This window comes from Macaca nemestrina, chromosome 3, assembly GCF_043159975.1.
Source record: "Macaca nemestrina isolate mMacNem1 chromosome 3, mMacNem.hap1, whole genome shotgun sequence".
Lineage (NCBI taxonomy): Eukaryota > Metazoa > Chordata > Mammalia > Primates > Cercopithecidae > Macaca > Macaca nemestrina.
The window spans coordinates 20026983-20042889 of NC_092127.1; the positions used below are offsets into that span (position 1 = coordinate 20026983).

The 15907-nt window shown below is 41.4% G+C and overlaps 1 long non-coding RNA gene across 1 annotated transcript in view; it reads right to left on the minus strand.

The window, feature by feature from the left end:
- LOC105466691 (uncharacterized) overlaps positions 1–15907 on the minus strand; it is a 116826-nt gene that overhangs the window by 100215 nt on the left and 704 nt on the right. The window contains exons 2-3 of the long non-coding RNA XR_978410.2: positions 14597–14637; positions 13881–13933 (exon numbers count right to left, since the gene is read on the minus strand). This is a non-coding gene — a long non-coding RNA (uncharacterized lncRNA). The remainder of the gene's footprint in view (positions 1–13880; positions 13934–14596; positions 14638–15907) is intronic.

The window sequence follows — 15907 nt, forward strand, 5'->3', positions numbered from 1 at the left end:
CAAGTGGGAGAGGATGGTAATATTCTGAATATTGCAGAGAGGTACACTTCCCATAAGATATTGTTCTGAATATCTAGGGTGAGAGAGGATGATATTACTCCCAATATTGCAGAAAGTGTAAGCCACCACTGTGATATTGTTCCTAACAACACGGATAAAAGAAGGTGATATTGCTTTCAATATCGCAGGGGGTGTACATTCCCCCTGAGATATTGTTTCTAATATCAAGGGGAGAAAAAGATGATATTACTCCCAATATCGTAGTGGGGTGTACACCCTTCCTGTGATAGTGTTTCTAATATCCAGTGGGGAAGAAGACGATATTACTCCCCAAATCCCACGGGGTGTACACCTCACTGTGAGATTGTCCTTAATATTCAAAGGCAGAGGGGATGATTTTACTGCCAATATAGCAGAAGGTGTCGACCACCCATTGGTATTCATCTGAATATCTAGGGGGTGAGAGGATGGTAATATTACTCCCAATATCGCAGAAATTGTACACCCCCACTGTGATATTGTTCCAAATAATCAAAGGGAAAGAGGATGATATTGTTCCCAACATCATAAAAGCTGAACACTCCTTTTGGAATACTGTTTCTAATATCCAGGGGGAAACAGGATAATATTACCCTCAATATTGCAGAAAGGTGTCCACCCCCCACCATATGGGGAGTAATATCACCCTCTTCCCCCCCCGGATATTACCAGCCATATTAAGAAAGGAGACCACTACTACTCCTGCTGCCCTCCTCCCCCCAACTTGCCTAGTTCACAAGACAGGAGGAAAGAGAGAAAGCAAAAAGTTAGAAAGAAACAAAAGTAATATAAATAGTCAGACAACCTTGGCACCACCACCTGGTCCTAGGAGTTAAGAAAAGTAATAATAATAACATCAACCCCTGACCTAAACTACTTGTGTTATCTGTAAATTCCAGGCACTGTACGAAAAAAAGCATTGTAAAACTTTTTGTTCTGTTAGCTGATGCACGTAGCCCCCAGCCACATTTCCCACGCTTGCTCGATTTATCACGACCCTTTCACGTGGACCCCTTAAAGCTGTAAGCCTTTAAAAAGGCCAAGAATTTCTTTTTCAGAGAGCTCGGCTCTTAAGAGGCAAATCTGCCGAGGCTCCTGGCCGAATAAACCACTTCCTTCTTTAATCCAGTGTCTGAGGAGCTTTGTCTGTGGCTTGTCCTGCTACAATATGACAGGGGGGTGTCCATCCCCCACCCTATGGGGAGCAATATCAACCCCCTCCACCCCCTGGATATTATGAGCCATATGACAGGGGAGTGTCCACCTCCCTCCTTATGGGGAGTAATATCACCCCCTCCCCCCAGATATTACAAGCCAAATAACAGGGGGGTGTCCACCCCCTGCCATATGGGGAGTAATATCACCAACCTCTCCCCCCTCCCTGTATTGCAGGGGATATACACCCCTCTGTGATGTTCTTTGTCATATCGAGGGGTGGAGAGTATGATATTACCCCCAATATCGCAGGAAGTGTACACCCTCCTTGTGATATTGTTCGTAATATCTGGAGGGGGAGACAATGATATTACTTCCAATATCGCAGGGGCTGTACACCCACCCGTGATATTGTTGCTAATATCCAAGGGGGGAGAGGATGATGTTATTCCCAATATCTCAGGAGAGGATGTGAGAAAGCGAAGACCCCTGATCATGACCGCAGGAACGCAGCCAGGCGCTTAGAAACGGGCGGCGTCCCCTCCCCTGCGACCCAGACGTGGATCCAGGAGCCCTGCAAGCTGGGCCCCGCCGCCACCGGCGTTTTCAACAGCTACATGGCGGACCCCTCCTCCGTTCTCCATACAGGGGCACCCAGCTCGCCTATCCACCCTAGGGGGCGCGTGGGAACCGCGGAGTCCCGCTGCGTGCACTTCGGAGTCCTTTCTAGGCGGCTCAGAGGCCTCATCTGGATCGCAGTCCCTCCAAGAGCCACCCCCGTCCAGAGCAGGATAGGATAGGGGCTCCCCAAGGGAGGACCACAGGAAGATGGAACGGGATTTCTTCATCTGCCCTTCATCGCCTAAGTGGGCCTAGATTCTAACTGGCTGTCCCTTCCGTGTCATCGCCGCGGTCCCCATGTGCACCCCATTTGTCCTCCCCCCTTCCTGTCCTGTGTTGCCTCCCCCCACTCCACCTCCCTTCGTGACCGCTGGCTGGGTTGACCCTGCCGGGCCTGCACTCTCGACCTTCAGGCCAGTCTGTTCTCCTCTCCCTGTGTGCACCCCAACACCTCCCAGCTCGGCCTGGAGCATCTATTAGGTTGGTGCAAAAGGAATTACGATTTTGTGATTTTTTTTTTTAATGGCAAAAACCGCAATAACTTTTATACCACCCATAAATAGACAGGGGGAACCTGCAAGAAAAGCCTTAGAGAAGGGGCCGAGATCCAACCGCCTAGTCCACCAAGAGTATGGGTTTGCCAGAGGCATATGATATATTGAAGCAGGAAAGGAAGAAAAAAGATTAAGGAGGCAAATTGTTCGTGATAAGGGGTTTCCTGATAAACTCAGAAACAGCCCAAGTTATGGAGCACTTAAACTGACATTATCTCATTAATCCTCACAACTGTCCTGTGCAGGTAGTGTTTTGTTTGTTTTTTACCATCTTACATGCCAGAGCTGCAGTTGGTATGTAACAAAGGCAGCATTTGAACCCTGGCCTGCTCATGCCAGAGCGGGGACATCTAACTGCACCCGCCACAAAGGACAATGGAGGAAGACACTGTCATTTGTAATATGAGCAAGTGGGGAAAAGACAAAACAAAGGCTTGTATTATGCCCAAGCTGTACATTTATAAACATGAATGAAATAAACATAAAAGAGGCTGTTTTTTTGGTTTTGTTTTTGTTTTTTGAGACAGAGTCTTTGTCACCCAGCAGGCTGGACTGCAGTGGCACAATCTCGACTCACTGCAAGCTCCGCCTCCCGGGTTCTAGATGATTCTCCTGCCTTGGCCTCAGAGTAGCTGGGATTACAGGCTGCACCACCACGCCTGGCTAATTTTGTTATTTTTAGTAGAGATGGGGTTTCACCACCTTGGCCAGGCTGATCTTTAACTCTTGACCTCAGGTGATCCACCATCTCAGCCTCCAAAAGTGTTGGGATTACAGGCGTGGGCCACCACGCCTGGCCATGGCTAACCATTTTCTAAAAACAAAGAGAGTAAATGGGAAGTGTCCACAAAATAAAGTTTTAAATTTATGTAGTTTCTTGTTGATTTGTAAAGGGCATGGTTTGTTTGAAATCATTCTTACACTCTTGGATTAAAACACCAGTTCCTTCACACACTTGTATTTTGAAGGGAGTATAAAATGTGATTACCTCACACCTGTGATCCCAGCACTTTGGGAGGCCGAGGCAGATGGATCACCTGAAGTGAGGAGTTCGAGACCAGCCTGGTCAACATGATGAAGCTCCATCTCTGCAAAAAATACAAAAATTAGCTGGATGTGATAGTGGGTGCCTGTAGTCCCAGCTACTCAGGAGGCTGAGGCAGAAGAATCACCTGAACTTGGGAGGCAGAGGTTGCACTGAGCCAAGAACGCATCACTGCACTCCACCCTGAGCGATAGAGCAAGACTCTGTCTCCAAAAAAAAAAAAAAAAAAAGTTGTGATTCCATATAATACAAATGTTGGAAAAAAGACAGATGTTAGTTTGCTGACTCTGGCAGGGAGTTACCTGTCAGAAGGTAGTTCCCACCACAGCCCAGAATTCCAATGTTTTCTCTGGTTACATGTCAAGGTCTCCAAATCCAGGGTATCCCTCCTCAAACCATGCTAGTCCTACACTGCCCTAAATGTTTACTGAACGAATGGATGGATGAAGGCAACATTTTTAGATGTGGGAATCCCACAGTGCTTGATTCTCTAGATGAATCTCTGGAGGCCTCTTTTGAACTTGGTTCTTAAACCTCCTCGGTTGCCCACATACTACGTCCTAGAGTGAGGCATTTCTCCAGAGCTCACTTATTACTTTGAAAGTGCCATACTCCCACATGTAGGCCCATATGCTAGCTCTTTTGCCTAAACTCTCCCTGCTCCTCTCCCTGCATTCCCCACCTGTCATCTACCTCTATCCACCCTTTTGCTCAGGCCAAAATCCTAGGAATTTTCCCATTACCACTTTGCTCCACTGCTATAACCAGAGGTGATAGTGACTCATACCAAGGATACATGCCCACCAGCAAGTTCTGGTTGCCAGAAAAAAAATAAGAGTCCATTTGGTCACCATGTAATAGAAATGCAAATCTAGCGATGGCAGCAGGGCTATCTTGACAGGAGATATAAATTTGGGAGCTTTCACCTGTGATCTGCCATTGTCAAAACTGTCCAACCCTGTTTCCGAGCAGGGGTTTAACTAGCTCCCTAAAAAAAAGCTCAGGATATTCTCTCCTCGTATCCCAGAGAGCTCTGGGAGCATTTGAGATCAGTTGCAAACTCATGACAATGAGTCATCACCGATGTACTAGGGAATAAAGAGCTATCAAACTTCTCTGGGTTTTCAGATCTGTGTAATACCAACATCACTTTGGGGTATGTTTTTGTTTTTGTTTTCTTTGTGTGTGTGTGTGTGTGTGTGTGTGTGCGCACGTGTTTTTGGGACAGAGTCTCACTCTGTCACCCAGGCTGGAGTGCAGTGGTCTCACCTCACTGCAACCTCTGCCTCCTGGGCTCAAGCAATTCTTGTGCCTCAGCCTCCCAGGTAGCTGGAATTAAAGGCACGCACCACCATGCCCAGCTAATTTTTGTATTTTTAGGAGAGACAGGGTTTCACTATGTTGGCCAGGTTGGTCTCAAACTCCTGGCCTCAAGCAACCTACCTGCCTCAGCCTCCTAAAGTGTTGGGATTACAGGCGAGCCACTGCACCCGGCCTGGGGTGTTTCTTAAAATATTCCTCTGTAAAATGGAGCTAGCTGCTTTGCAGAATTGTGAGAATAACGTTTATATATGTACAAACATACATGTGTGTGTAGGTAGGTGGGAATACAGAAGATAAAGGCGCCCTCTACTGTTACATTTCTCTTCTCTCCCCCTTCAAGGCCAAAATGACTTAGAACACAAACTCAAATATCAGGCCAATTAAATATCTGCTTGAAGGTTTGCCCTGAAGGACTATTTTGATTTTGCATTCTTTAAAGTGTGTTTCACGTATTTAAAAAATATGGCTGGGCATGGCGACTCATGCCTGTAATGCCGGCACTTTGAGAGGCCGAGGTAGGCAGATCACCTGAGGTGAGGAGTTCGAGACCAGCCTGGCCAACACAGTGAAACCCTGTCTCTACTAAAAATACAAAAATTAGCCAGGAGTGGTGGCAGGTGCCTGTAATCCCCACCACTTGGGAGGCTGATGCAGGAGAATCGCTTGAACCCAGGAGGCAGAGGTTGCAGTGAGCCAAGATCGCGCCACTGTACTCCAGCCTGGGTGACACAGCGAGACTCTGTCTCAAAAAAAAAAAAAGAAGAAGAAGAAAAGTTATTTCTAGTTCTACTGAAACCTCCAACTATTTACTTCTGGTATCCCAGAGAGCTCTGGGAGCATTTCAGACCAGTTGCAAACTAATGACAATGAGTCATTAGTGATGTACTAGGGGATGAAGAGCTGTCAAACTTCTCTGGGTTTTGAGATCTGTGTAATACCAACATCACTTTGGGGTGCGCTTTTGTTTCCTTTTTGTTTTTTTTTGTGTGTGTGTGTGTGGGTTTTTGTTTGTTTGTTTGTTTGTTTGAAGGCAGAGTCTCACTCTGTCACCCAGGCTGGAGTGCAGTGGTGCAATCTCAGCTCATTGCAACCTCAAACATACATGTGTGTAACCTCAATTTATGTTCATGACAGTGGGGATTTGTTTAATGTCTACATTATTTCTAATAAACTGCTGGAAGACTTCTTGGCTATCCTTTTAAGTGTCTGGCTTACTGTAATTTTTATGTATGTACCATTTACTGGAATGGAGTTATTAGTTTTATTTGAGGGAGAATTTGGGATTATTCCTGTTTGAAAAAAGAGGCTTGCTGTTCACAGGAAAACTTTTTAAAGTGGATCTGTAATAGAATATTGTAGATGCACTTTGTAGCAGTTGGAAAAGGAAGTGCTGTGATTTGATTGAAATAAAACTAAATGTGTTGTCCTCTTCTAAAAACAAGTAAAAAAGCAGCAGCTGTTCTGCAGCTGTCACCATGACAATGTGCCTTCCTTCTAAGAGTCCAGGGAATAAGCAGCCCTATGACAAACATATATTTCCTCTGAAAGAAAATAATGCCGAAGATCAAAGGAACAGAGTTTACCTCTTTATTTTGCAGATAGCATCTGAAGCTATTGATAAAGCCATTTTCATCCATTTTGTGGTGTAGTTTACCAAAGAAAAAGATCTGAAATTTAGAAGTTATGTCAGCAGTGGGAAAACAGATGTACCTTAAAAAAGCAAAACCACCTATTTCCATGACTCTAATTTCCCAAATGTAAAATAGGAAAACAGTCTGTCATTTATCCAGTAATAATTTATCTGGCAGGCCTCTATTTATCTAAGACACAGCTCAAAAGCAGAAAGTAAGAACGGAAAAAAAATACTGTTCTAAACTTGCCTTATTTGATTATTGTTCCTTGTTAAAAACCAGATTTCTTCTATCTTGTCTGTCAAGGAGCTATTTTGGTCTGTTTGTGTTTGTATAACAGAATACCTGAGACCGGGTAATTTATAAAGAAAAGAGGTTAATTTGGTTCATGGTTCTGCAGGCTGGGAAGTTCAAGCACAGAGCCCTGGCATCTGGTGCTGCACTATAACATGGTGAAGAAGGTCAAAGGAAGAGCAAAATGTGTGAAGAGGCCAAACCCAAAGGCTACCTCTTGACTTTATAACAACCCACTTTGGTGGGAAAATTCCCATGAGAACTGATCCAGTCTTTAGAGAATGAGAACTCACTCACTACTGCAAGAACAGCACCAAGCCATTCATGAGGGATCTGCCCTCATAATCCAAACCATTCCAAGGCTGCACCTCCCAACACCATCATGCTGGGGTTCAAGTTTCAACATGAGTTTTTGTGGAAACAAATTCAAACCATAGCAGAAGCATTCAAGGATCTGCTCATACATTTACAGCAGAGCTGCAATAACCCACTTCTCACCTAATTTTCTACATTTCTCTCAATCTTGACTCACTGTCTCATGACGTTTTCTTATTTCTCTTGGCTCAAAGATTCCATGGACCACCCTGATAATGTCGTGGTTCGTTCCTGCCCATGGAATCCCCTTCCCATACACTGTCTTTATGTGTAATTGCTACCCTCTCTCTCACCCTCTTGTAGCAGGTAGAAAAGTGCATGAATAATTTTGAAATCTCACCTCCTTCCCAAAAAAAGTGCTCCTGATAAATCTGTTTGGAGCAGACTACCATTGATTCTAGGCAGGGTGGTATACAGTGGCTAAATGATTTTGGAATTTATAGAGACCAACAAAACGCCTTGCACGTAAGTGACCCCCAATGAATATTTGTTAAATGATGGCTGGGCGGATAGATGGATGGATAAAAATGTGCTGATTGGTGTTACGCAACTATTTTATTCTTAATTTTTAAGTAATATGTTAAATCATTAATATTCATTGCAATATATATATGGCTTCTACAGTTAAATTTAAAAGAGGAGAGCATGCTGCCTTCCTTATCTGATAATCTTATGTGGCTTCCTATATTGAAAAGAACAAAGCTAGCTATTATTAATATGATCAATGAATACCAACGTTAATTTCTAGTGGGTTAATATAGTAAAAGTTGATTTCTTGCTCATAAAGAAGTCCAGTCAATTCAGCTGTTGTGGATTGTCAGGTGGCCTTCCTCTGTGTGCCAGTAGAGGCTCAGGTTCCTTCTAACTTTGGCTCTCTTATCCCAAGAGCCTCAGAGCCCCCTTTATCTAGCTGGCAGAGGAGGGAGAGAAAGTGAAGTCACCCTGGCTTCTTAAGAAAACCTGGCCCGGAAGTGACACGCATCTCTCCTACTTACTTTCCATCAGCAACAGTTCATCACGTGGCTGCATCAGGATGCAAGGTAGGCTGGGAAATAAAGTCCCTGGCCAGACAATTGCATCCTACCTACCACAAATTCATGCTAAGGAAAGCTGAGCACAAAATAGCCATCTCACTGTTTAACCTGAAAAGAAATACTACACGAAACAATTAGTAAAGATTGCGTTTCATGACAATGTTATTTTGAAAACAGCACTCTCCAGTACTGCTTCTAGCTGATAAAAACACATTTTCATTCCAATTTCTTTTCTTCTTTTCCAACATCTTTATTTTATAGTTTGAGAAACTGTTTCAGAACAATTGAGTGATTTCTCAAGATTTCTGAGCAGACAAATGCAAGGATGGGACTAGAACCTGGGTTTGCCAATCCTTTGTCCAGTGCATTTTTAAAAACCTGACCTTTAGGTGATAACTCTGAAGGGGTTGAAGACAAATAGAATGGAGATAAATCAGACAAGCCCTGACTTTTTTATCCTACCATGTGTGGGTCATTCCCAAGTAGCAGTGCCCTTAACTCATGCCAAGGGGAAAAGAACACATACTTTTTTTATTTCATCTCTATTTGTTTATTTTAAAACGCTTTTATTTTACTATCCTTCCCCCTGCCTTATTGAGATATAATTGACAAATAAAAATTGTAGTTAAGGTGTACAACTTGATGTTTTAATGTACATATATTTTTGTGAAATAATCACCATCACCAAGCTAATTAACATAGCATTACCTCACATAGTACCTTTGTGTGTGTGTGTGGTTCGAACATATAAGATCTGCCCTCCTAGCAAATTTTAAATATGCAATACAATATTCTTAACTCTAGTCACAATGTGGTACATTGTTTTGTTTCAATTTCAAACTGCCTTGTTTACAAAGCAATTTGGGAATATGGATTATGACACTAAGTTTATTCCTGTCTGTGGAGCCAGCAGTTCCTCTAAGAATTTAAACAAAGGTAATATTCCACAATATTTTTTAAAACTTTATGTACAAAGATGTTGACCATAAAGTTATACACAGCAATAAATAGTTATGACACATAGTAAAAACTTATGACTACGAGAACAGTTAATTACTTTATCAAACATTTGTCCAATGGCATATTTATGTAGCCATTAAAATATTGAGGAAGCATTTTTACAATGTTTATTTGTTATAAACCTTACTTTTTAAGGCCTGTTACAAAATTTTATGTGCAGCATTATTTCATTTAACAAACTATAATAAGATACATGTAGAAACATACTGAATATACCAAATATTGTCTGAGGTTGCATCTAGATGGCATAATGTAATTAATTTTCTTTTTATTTTTAGATACTATTTAAATTTTCTAAAATTATTACTACTTTTTATAGAAACAGGGTCTTGCTATGTTGCCCAGGCTGGTCTTGAACTTCTGGACTTAAGTGATCCTCCCACCTCAGCCTCCCAAACTGCTGGGATTACAGGAATGACCCACTGCACCCAGCCCTAAAATTAATGTATAACTTTATATTCAGAAATTAAACCCATAACTTGTAGGGGGAAGAGAATGACCTTCTATAAGACAATTACTCAATGGTAATATCCTGTTGGATCCTTCTAGTAACTGCTCCCTACATACGCAGCTCCTGTTTCCTTGGCTATTTTCCACAATCTCGATCTCAGTTGCTGCTTTTGATGTTCCCTGGTAACATCACCTAGCAAACTCCTCATACAAACTGAGCTTGCTCTCTACCGTATTGCCCTTTGTTGCGTCATTTCTTATTTCCTGGTGGTAACACTAGTCGTTCAGAATTTTTGTTCTGATCAACTATGTGACAGTCACAGAGTAAAATGATTAGATCAGTTCTTTTAAAGAGACTACTCTGGAGCAATGTGTCTGGAAGGTTGGAGTGTGATAAAGACTTACATAATTCTTATACCGCTTCTATGTGACTAGCAGGAATACTGACTGTACATTTATAGGACTCCTAGGTACACTATAAGCTCCTGGAACATAGCAACTATGTCATCTTGGTCTTTCCAGTGCCTAACATAGTTCTGACACATAATTGGGACTTAATAAATGTTTTGAATGAACAAATGACTGAATGGATGAAAGGATGGGCAAGTAACTATTTAATGATGGTGACTGCTATTCATCAAAGAGGTCGATAAGTCAATTAATATTTACTGAGCACCCATTATGTGCCAGTTTGTGCTCAGAGCTAGATTCTAAGAAACTGTGGTAGGAAAAGAAATGAACTGGCGAATCAGCTGGACTTTTCATCCACTGTAAATATGAAGACTGGGGAACCTCTGGGGCCTTTCAAAGATATGTTTGGATCATCCAGCTAGTGCTAAAGGTTACATGGTCCCAGGGTAACTGATCTGGATTAAGCATAATTGGGCAGACCAGTTTCATCACCATTTAGCGGTATAATTTGACAGAGTCAAAGTGACCAAAGGTAAGGCCAAGAGTGTGATGTCAAAGATTAATGCTACAGCTCATTTGCAGCCCATCAGTAATAATTGTATGGGATCAGCTCTGCCTGAAGCTTCCGCTGACTTTTAATACAGCAATGTAGACAACAAATATATCCTTCCCAAATCTGTTTCTTCTACAATACAATCACCCATATCTCCCTAATTAGGTCCCCCACTATCAATAGCCCCTAAAAGAAGTCCTATTTTACAGCATATTTGGGAATCAGAATCATAATGCTGTGGGGGCTCTGGGCCTTCTCAAAGCTGATTTATCCTCCAGGGGTGGCCAACAGCGTGAGTCACAGGGACTCAGCTCAATCCTGACTGCCAGAGTGAATGACTCCCATCATTTAGAACCTTAGAAATTCAATTGGCAAAGCCTGTAATTCCTTACACATGTGCTGCTCTCTGCGGTTATCCTGCCCTTAACACACGTTAATGCTGGGTGTCTGGCTACGCTCCAAGTCCTGTGACCCTAAGTGGCATCCTATCTCGTCTTTAATTTTCAGCAGCTCTCATAACAAATGCAGAAAGAAATGCTTAAGAAGCTAGCTATGACACCTATGGCCTTCAAAGTATACAAAGATTGAAAAGAAAAAAAACTCCTCTTAAAAATATTCTTTTTTTTTTTTTTTTTTTGTTAGACAGAGTCTTGCTCTGTTGCCCAGGCTGGAGTGCAGTGGTGCGATCTCAGCTCACTGCAACCTCTGCTTCTCAGGTTCAAGTGATTCTCCTGCCTCAGCCACCCAAGTAGCTGGGAATACAGGCGGAAGGCATCACACCCGGCTAATTGTTGTAGTTTTTATAGGCAGTGTTTCACCATGTTGGCCAGACTGGTCTTGAACTCCTGACCTCAGGTGATCCGCCCACCTAGGCCTCCCAAAGTGTTAAGAGTACAGGCGTGAGCCACTGCGCCGAGTCTAAAAATATTCTCTTTGATCTAGAGCTTAAATTTAGATGAATGCTAGAATCAGACACTCTTAAAGAATACATAGGAATTCTTGCTTCCACTTTCTGTCTTTTATTAATCCATGTTTCACCAAGGACTACCGCCTACATAGCAAATCCAGTAACTTTTAGATCTAAAAGATATACATTTCATGGCTACTATTGTTGTGTGTTCTCTAAATCTGTATTGTGATTAGGATCCTTTTCTTTTTTAGCATTTTATATGGTTTGAGAACCTCGACCCATGCCACCCTTACATTTCACTCATTTTACTTGTCACTCTATAGTTCTGGTAGCCCACATCTGAATTCTCATTTATTAGTATACTACAGAATCACATTCTATGTATCTTGTTTGACATGGATTGCTATAAAAACACATATTTTAAGGTATCATATTATAATTACTAAGGGAAAATCAAAGGTTCTGGTAATCACCAATCAGTTCTGCTTTCATACAGATAATTTTTCCACATAAGCTCACTAGCATCATTCCCAATGAAGACATAGATTTAAAAGTATATGACGACAATTGTGTCACCCCAGATTTGACAAAAAAGGAAGAATAATGCAAACAAATATAATTTTCTCCCCAAGCAAAGTCAGCAATCTGATACAAAGCTATGGACATATTATGGCTTAATTCTAGGGAAACTGGCAATTTTTAAAATACTTTTATTTTATTTTTTCTAATAAAACTGATATCCTTCTAATTTTTTCTTTCTTTCTTTCAAGACATGGTCTCACTCTGTCACCCAGGCTGGAGTACAGTGGTGCAATCTTGGTTCACTGCAACCTTCGCCTCCTGGGCTCAGGTGATCCTCCCACCTATGCCTCCTGAGTAGCTGGGACCACAGGCATGTGCTACCATGCGCAGATAATTTCTGTATTTTTAGTAGAGACAGGGTGTTGCCATGTTGCCAAAGCTGGTCTCGAACTCCTAAGCTCAGGTAATCCACTTGCCTCAGCCTCCCGAAGTGTTGGGACTACAGGCGTGAACCACTGCGCCCAGCCACCTTCTAATTTTTTATTTGTTTCACTGAGAAACTTAAAAAAAAAAAGTCTTTCAAAGATACAAATCTCAAAAGAGGATATTATTTATGTCAAACTCACTAGAGGAAAACAAAACATTGGGAGGCTAAAAATTCTGCAATTTCAAACCACTCCCAGTGAATTTTATTTGAAAATTTCCCAGCAACAATAAAGACATGAGAAAAGCTCCAGTTGGCCCTAGTGGATAAGAGAAGGTAAGTTATCTTCCAAAAGTAGTGATGAAGAGGTCCCCAATCAACTTAAAGAGGGCAGCAGAATAATTCAACATCGCATATCCTTATTTCCTCTTTTACTGGTCATTTTGAAAATGAGGGACCCACAGTTTTGTCCAATCTCTTGATTAAAGGGAGGTTCAGAGGATACAGTAAAACCCATGTATCCTGGCAGGACATGGTGGCTCATGCCTGTAATCTCAGCACTTTGGGAGGGTGAGGTGGGAGGATGGCTTCCAGCCCAGGAGTTTGAGGCCAGCCTGGGCAATATAGTGAGACCCTGTCTCTATTTTTTTTAAAGATGCATCCTTTAGATACAAATTTCCTAAGTTAATTAAACTAGGATTAAAAATGCAAGTGGATCTGTGAACTACAGACCTTATTCAATCTGGCTGATTGCTAGAGAGACAGTATTGCATAGCATTGAAAGTACTCTGAAAGGATAGACTATTCAGGTTAGAATCCCACCTCCAGAGCTTGCTGTGTGACTCTGGACAATTCACTGAACCTCTTTGAATGTTAGCTGCCTCATCTGTAAAATGGGAGTAGAAATAGAAATTACCTCACATGACTGGTATGTGGCTTAAATGAGTTAGTCTCAGCAAAACACTTAGTACTGTTGTGGTTTATTCAAAAATGCTCAACATCACTAGTTATCAGAGAAATGCAAATTGAAACCACAATGAGATAGTACCTGACACCTATTACAATAGCAATAGACATCATTAAAGATAACAAGGGTTGGTGAGAAGGTAAGAAAAAGGGAACCCTTGTACACTGTTGGTGGGAGTGTAAATTAACACAGCCATTATGACAGTGTGGAGGTTCCTCAAAAAACTAAAAATAGAACTACTATATGATCCAGCAATTGCACTCCTGAGTATATACACAAAGGAATTGCAATCAACATGTTAAAGAGATATCTAGGCATCCATGTCCATTGCAGCATTATTCACAATAGCCAACATAAGTGTCCATCAACAGATGAATAGATAATGTGGTACATATACAATGGAATACTATTTAGCCTTAACAAAGGAAATTCTGTCACTTTTGACAACATAGATGAAACTAGAGAACATTATGCTAAGTGAAATAAGCCAGTCACAGAGACACAAATATTGCATAACCTCATTTATGTGTGGAATCAAAAAGTTGAACTTACAGAAGTAGAGAGTAGAATGGTGGTTACCGGAGGCTGGGGGTTGGAAGTGGGAACTGCAGAGATATTGATCAAAGGGTACAAAGTTTTAGTTAGACTGAAGGAATAAGTTTTTGAGATATATTGCACCACATAGTGACCATAGTTAATAATAATGTATTACATATCTCAACATTGTTAGAAGAGTAGATTTGAAATGTTCTCACTCCAAAAATTAAGTATTTGATGTAATGAATATGTAAATTAGCTTGATATAATAATTCCACTGTGTGTGTGTATATATATATTAAAACACCACACTGTATTTTATAAATATACACAATTATCTGTCAATTTAAAATATTAAAAAAGAACAGTTCTATTGCATAGTAAGTATTAGATATAAAACATTTATTAATAATAACTTTGTTTCAAAATGACAGACACTGATAACCTGAATATACCAAATTTGGTCAACTCTACCCATTCCTTCAAAATCACTGTGGAGTAAACATATGAACAGGAGAAAATATATTAAATGTCAAATGTTTGAATTAAAATAGAAATTTCATTCACATTCTATAAAAAATGGTTACAAATTATTATTCAGAGCAAAGTTTTAGTTCTGAACTTGAAATTGTGTATAATAAGTGCAGTTTTACAGGTTACAACTGCCAACCTGGTTTTATTCAACTGAAAAATAGCAATAATAAATCCTCCAGTTAACATACTTAACATACCTTGAAAACATCCACTTTCCTCCACTCCTTAAGAAGCCTCACTAAAACAAAGATAAAGAAGGTTAAAAAGGGGACCATATACACATAAAAACAAAGAAAAGAGGAGAAGAGACAACAGAAAAATGCCACAAAAGTTTAGATATCAGTTGATGTGGGTTGAGTTGCATCCCCCCCAAAGGATACATTGACTGTGACCATATTTGGAAATAGGATCTGTGTGAAAGGATCAAAAGAAGATAAAGTGATGGCCAGGTGTGGTGGCTCACACCTGTAATCCCAGCACTCTGGGAGGCCAAGGCAGGTGGATTGCTTGAGGTCAAGAGTTCAAGACCAGCCTGACCAACATGGTGAAACCTTGTTTCTAGTAAAAATACAAAATTAGCTGGGCCTCGTGGCACGTGCCTGTAGTCCCAGCTACTCAGGAGGCTGAGGCAGGAAAATTGGTTGAACCCGGGAGGCAGAGGTTGCAGTGAGCCGAGCTGGTACCACTGCACTCCAGCCTGGGCAACAGAGCGAGACTCCATCTAAAAAAAAAAAAAAAAAGATAAAGTGATACTGGATTAGGGTGGGCCCTAATCTAATGGACTGCTGTCCTTACAAAAAGAGAGAGTTAGACACAGGCAGATGCTCAGGGAGAACACGTTATGACAGAGGCAGAGATTGGAGTGATTCATCTGCAAGCCAAGGAACGCCAAGGACTGCCAGCAGTCAACAGAAGCTAAAGCAAAGGCATGGCACAGATTGTCCCTCAGAGTCCCCAGGAGGAATCAACCTCCTGACACCTTGATTTTTTATTTCTAGCCTCTGTAACTGTGAGAGAATACATTTCCATAGTTTTAAGCCACCCAGTTTGTGGTAATTGTTATGGCAGCTTTAGGGAGCTAATATACTGGCGAACATATGGACTTCCCAGAGAAAACTGAAACCCAAGTGTTTTCAGAGTGATGCCTGGAAGCAAGCTCACTGATACTGCAGAACCTCACAATGGTTCAGGAATTGGAAGTACCATAGGTCTTCAGTGGGTTGAGATGAAAAGAGACCATTAAAAGTCCCAGAAGCAGTTAAGACTCCTAGATTTCCTCCCTGGGCAAAGTCAGGGAAACATTCTCTATCCCTCATTCCCAACCTGAAGATTGTTTCTTTTGGGAGATATGGAATCAGAATATGGATTCAGGGACACCAGACACAGCTAAAGGTAAAAATGCTATTATGAAACAGTGGTGTTAAGTGAAGGTATGCATGATAATTAAATCTTATTTTATTTTTGTTTGAGACGGAGTCTCACTGTCGCCCAGGCTGGAGTGCAGTGGT